Source organism: Glossina fuscipes, unplaced genomic scaffold (assembly GCF_014805625.2).
Source record: "Glossina fuscipes isolate IAEA_lab_2018 unplaced genomic scaffold, Yale_Gfus_2 150, whole genome shotgun sequence".
NCBI classification, from domain to species: Eukaryota; Metazoa; Arthropoda; class Insecta; order Diptera; family Glossinidae; genus Glossina; species Glossina fuscipes.
In genome coordinates, this window is record NW_023998493.1 from 475,428 (window position 1) to 481,549 (window position 6,122).

Consider the following 6,122-nt stretch of genomic DNA (forward strand, 5'->3'; position numbering starts at 1 on the left):
AATCGAAGGCTTTTAAGAATTCTGTATAAATCACATCCATCTGCTTGTAAACAGCAAAGGCCTGAGAAACGTCACGTGCAAGTTCCAACAAGGTTAACCTGCCGTTAATAAAGCCGTGTTAACATGGTTATAACAAAGACGACAATTTCCCTGATTTTAATTATTCCAATAGCATAGGTAGGCCATTAAGTATAGCAATGCTGCTCTAATCACTAATGTGTAATAAAATAAAAGCAGCTGCGCCAATAGACAAGCGTGGGCGCAAATGTTCCCAGGGTGAAAGATAAACACTTCTCAAAGAAATTAAATTCTAGAAGAGAAAATTAAATGGAGAAAGTTACATTTATTGCTACGTCTGCACCAAAGTCATTCACTCAATAACTATTAAAAGACTAACATATAAATATCGAAAACAAGACTAGTAGGTGAATACACGACGAAACGCTTGTTGAAAGGCGACTGGTTACACAAATATGAATGCTTGAATGCGCGACGTTCACAGAACTACGTTAAATTAAAGTTCAATCGTATTATTAAAATAGCGACAATGCTTGAATGTAATAAGAACTGCTGTAGAGAATTAAATTTCCCAGCAACGCAATAAGCTTTAACACCGCGTGTATGCGGTCAAAGGTACTTGCAGCTATTTAAAAAAGCAGTATCCCAATAAAGTAGCTTTTAAATGAAAATGCTTAAGAACATTACAGTCGGGCAATGCTGAATTTTAAATACCCTACACCATGTCGCCACAGTTATTCATTCCTTTTGGTAATAATACATCAAAAGTTACACATTATTTTCATTGAAAGGCATACTTTTCGTGAAAACACACATATCGGAGAAATCCTTATATATGTGGTGGTATTCAAAAATAGAACTACGTGATCCAAATTCGGTAAAGTTCGTTTTTGTCTCAATTTATTATTGTGAGGTAATTTTCATCATGAGATGTTCAAAATTATATCTTTTTGCTATATAAAGATTCAATTTGAAATATGTTATATGAGGCAGGTCTGAAAAAATTGCTCCAGCTTAACCAAACATTCCATAACGATTCAGAATGTCCGAATACTATTACTCAGCAACCTTTGTCGAGGAATTTTAAAAAATGCAGTTTTTTTTTTTTTTTTAAATAGGTTGTTATGTGAAGAGTGGTCGAAAAAGTGGAACGCGCCAAACCACTTTGAACACTGCTCGCCTTTGGGTCAGAGTACGTCAACGTACCAACTTTTATCAAAGTATCACGAAAATTGTAACCTATAGCTTGAGCATAAATTTACATGAATATACATCAGATGGACAGACGGACAGATGTGTTTAAATCGATTCAGTAAATTATTCTGGAAAAATTATTCCGAATGAACCGGTATAAGAAAGGTTAGGTCTACTTTAAGTTCGTCTGCGTCCGCACAGGTTTAAGCTATAAAAATGTAGGCAGGAATGCAGCTGAGATACAAAAGAAGCTCTTTTAAATTTTGTATCTAGTTGTTATAACTAGAGTCATCGACATGTTGTTTAATAAATTAGTTTTACTGTTTAAAGAGAAAATTTGAAAAGCGTTGTCTCACTATAAGCTAACAAATCTCACTAATAAAGTGTACATTATTTTGTATAGTGGTAAACTAAAATTTAAATAGAATAGAAACGAGGTGATTATGTACAAATTACGACTAGAAAGAGATTTATTTCAACATTTCTTTTTTTTTTTTTTGTTTTTGCTTCCACCAACTATGCAAATGAGTTATCAACAGTAACAATAACAAAAAAAGAGCATAATCTAACACATAACACATAAGAAGAAAATGAAGAAGAAGAAAATTCATTACATCTACTCAACGAAAAGACTGCACGTATTCCGATTATGCGTGTGTATGCATTTGTTTGTATGGCTAAGTCTATGTGTCCATGTTCAAATCACCAATTGTATGATGCTTAAGTGCCACAAATGAATAAAATTGAAAAGTTTATGTTTTTCCCGGGAGATAAATGTTTTTCCGTCTTGTAGTTATCATTTCGGAAAAATCTTTCCTTCGCTTGTTGTTTAAAGTTTTCTTATCATAAAATTCTATCATTGTTTTGCTATTAAAATGCAATGGAAAAGAAAAAAAAAAAAAAGGTTAACTCGATATAATGTTCTCGAGCAGTTAGTTGTTTTATACATCGTATCGCATTGTATCGTACTAGTAGTAGTAGTGCCGGTTTGGTTTTGTGTTTTATTACAACAATTAGAGAATTGCGTGCAACATATCTACTAAATATGTACTATCGCTTTCTTTACCGTTATGTCATTGTGGCAACAACACCAACAACAATAATAAGAACAAAGGCAATAATAAGCATCAGAAGTGCAGAATTACTATACGCGCTGGCGCGCGATAATATCATTATTCGATCTTAAAACTTAAACAGCTACGCTAACTACGCTAAGTAGCTAAATGTGTGTACATGAGTGTGTTGTGTGTGTGTGTGTGTGTGTGTGTGTGTGTGTGTGTGTGTGTGTGTGTGTGTGTGTGTGTGTGTGTGTGTGTGTGTGTGTGTACATGAGTGTGTGTGTTGTGTATGTGTGTGTGTGTGTGTGTGTATGTGTGAGTGCATCGGTATTCATGTAAGTAGTTTGTGGTATTTTGTCATTTTATGTGTGTTCGCATTGTTGCTGCGGTAAAGTTTGCCGTTAGATCGTGTAAGAAATGTTACCTAATATAAGAACACAACAAATAGGAAATTGTAATATACCTACTAGGGCGCATCTTGAGTACCTGCTGTCTAACATCTTACAACTTTTATATCCAATATCATTAAAACACATGTCAATCACTGCAACGCTTTTAAAGCATTGTCGTCGTGTCGTGTCTACGATGAACATTGTTTCTGTTTTGGAAAATTTTTTTTTCTTTTTCGATTTTTCACAATGCGCGCATATATTAGAGTGTTGCGCGTACATCAATTAAATTAATATGCTCTCAGTTATAGAACTTTTAGAATCTAGAACTGGATTAAAGAGGCAAAATGACAAAGAAAATCTTCATACAGATACCAATGAATTTATTGTAATCATAAGTGCTAATGTTTATGAGATTGTAGACATCATATACAAGCACATAAACAGATATAGATCTATATAATAAGTGTAAGATCAGTACTAACTTCCTGTTCCTCATTCTCGCGTGTTGACAATGACTACATGTCAACCAAGAAGCAACAGTGTGTTGTGTGTTTCTTATACACAATGAGATAGTCACGCTATTATATTTATTTACTTTTTTAAAATATTAATAAATCTGGAAATTATCTCATAATCATGCATAAGCCGGGATCTGTAAACAATTAGGCGGAAAAACGTAGCATCAGTTGTCTAATGCATGCAAGCAAGCAAAGGACGCCTTAATTTTCCTTACATTCATTTCAAAAAATATCTGTGCTCAGCAAAGAAATATTTATATATGTAAAATTTTATGAAAAAACAAGCAAAAGATTTTCATTTCCTTTTCATCTCGTTATGCGTACATACATTGCAGATGTATGTACAAATATCTTAAAGTTATTACCCAATTTGCATTGCCGAGCCTAGAATCGTGCCAACTTATCTTTTGTAACAGTTAAAGAAATTGTTCGACTATTTCTTATCTGGATTTTTTTAGGCCACACTCACAGACACGACAATTATGCTCGGTTTTTTTAAAGAAGTGTTCTTCTGCAATCAAGAAAGAATGCGCAGACTATGTATTTTGAAAGGTCTTCGTTTTTAAGTGTGAAATGACAGTTGACAGTAATGAAAGTTACATGTTGACTGCTGTTCACAAAAAGCGCGAAATTGGTACCATTTTTTTTTCTTTTTTGCAATATGACCAATCACTCCAGGGATATTCGCTATATGTGTAACACAGAGATGGTCAGAAGAAAGTACTGAAGAGAGTATGAGGAATGTGCTCCGAATCGGTAAGTGTTATGCCTTTACTCAACAAACACTATAGGGATGGCCAAGCAGGGGCAAATCTCACTGCGACTACCGACTTGGTAATCGCGAGTCGTATCCACTCGGCCAAAAGGTAGGGGCGATGGATAAAAAAACCGATACGCGGATAGATGAAAGGCTGGAAAGACAAGTAGGCAGGTTGAATGAAAAGACGAAAGGGTGGATAGTTTCACGGTCGGCACGATAAACGGAAAATAGGACGGCTGTGTATTCGGATGCTTGGCTACTTGAGAGCATGGATAGATAAACAGCCCAGCGAGTAGATTGGCAGCCTGATAAAGAGATGGGCAGACGTGGATAAACAAGGGAGACAAACAAGCACACATCTTTAGAATTATTTCGATCGTAAAAAAAAAAAATAAGAGCGGATAACTGAATAAAGAAATGGACGAATGTAGGAATAGGCACATGAACTGGAGAGTGAACGAGCAGACAGATACTCCACTTCCAGAGTGAGCATTTGAACTGATGGGTGAATAATTTAAACACATTTGAAACTTCGAACACTCGAATGGACAGTCAGACATAAGAAAATATATGTAGAACGGAATAACAAACGAATGCATCTACAACATCCCAAAATACAATATTATTCAGTCGCTAATACATGTGTTATCAATATTATATCAAATTATTGTAGCCCGCTGCTGTGAAGGATGACAATTGATATTCCCAGACATAACTTGTGATTAAAAATGCTTCATAAACGTCTGTCGAATAAAGCCTTTAAAGATGACTTAATGTCAAAACTTTTGCAAGCTGAATGTTCAAATGTGACTTAGCATTCATCCTCTTTCTTTAAATCTCTCTCTTGTTTCTTTTTCTTTGTCTGCTCGCAAGGCCATTGTCATGAATTTGAAAATATTTACGGAAAAGAAAAACATTATCGACAAACTTAACCAATTTCCAATTTGCACTTGTCTATCTTGGAACGATTTACGATTTGTAACTACCGTTACGGAAAGAAAAGCGACCACAAAAATATAAGAAAAAGAAACAACAGCAACAACCACATAGTAACGACTCATCATACAAAGTTGTCAAACCAACGAAGCATGTATATGTATGCAGTAAAATGTGTTGTGTTAAGTGACACAACAACACACATGTGCATACCTGCACTCGAACAGCAGCCGCAGCATCACAAACCAACAGAAACAACAACAATAAAAAAAATTGAAAATAAAACCAATAACAAGCTAAACCAAGTTTATGGTCGGTCATACGGTAAACAGACCAAAAACGCCAAACTCTAAAAGATGTTAGCAAGATAACTAGCACTTGTTATTGTAGACATCGTCGTCGTTGTTGTTGTTGTTGTTGTTGTTGTTGCTGCTGCTATTGTTGTTGTTGTTGTTACTGTTAGAGACTTGGTCACAACTTGGACGACAGCAAACAGAGAGTTTAAAACATAAACAAGAGTATCAAGTAGAAAAGAATGCCCAGAGACTACAACGCTTACCGCTAGTGACACAATAATGTGTCTCATACACACACACACACAAACACACATTTTCATAAATTCACGGACAAGTAACCAAAAGTAACGAAATCACGGTACCGTAAATTTATAAAATTATGTGCATATGGGTGTTATTTGCAAATATCTAATAAAAGAAAAATCTAATTACTGCTTGAAACTAATTCTAACAGTTTACGTTAGGGTTAAGGTGTTCGCACACACACGCGCGATTAGTTTAAATGCGTTTATAGCATTTTTACAAACTTCTTTAATAATCTTTACACATATTCATAAAGAAATGTTGCAAACATACGCACACATACATAGGCATACATATAGTATGCAAGATCAGGCAAATTGCTTAGCACTTTACTTGAACTCGTATTCTGTAACTCATATAACAACAATAAGAATAACAACAATGACAAAAACAAAAAGAAAAGGAAGAGCAACAGAACGAACAAAAAAAAATTAGACAGAAAAACCGCATAAGCCAGTGCGTTAAATGCAAAATGCAGTTATCTCACTTTGTGGTCATACACGTATACAGACGCGAACAGATATTTACATAAGCAAACATAGAAAAAAAAAAGTCTGTTTGTCTAACACAGTTGAGATTTGCTTTTTCTTTTATTTCTTGTGTGTGTGTGTGTGTGTGTGTGTGTGTGTGTGTGTGTGTGTGTGTGT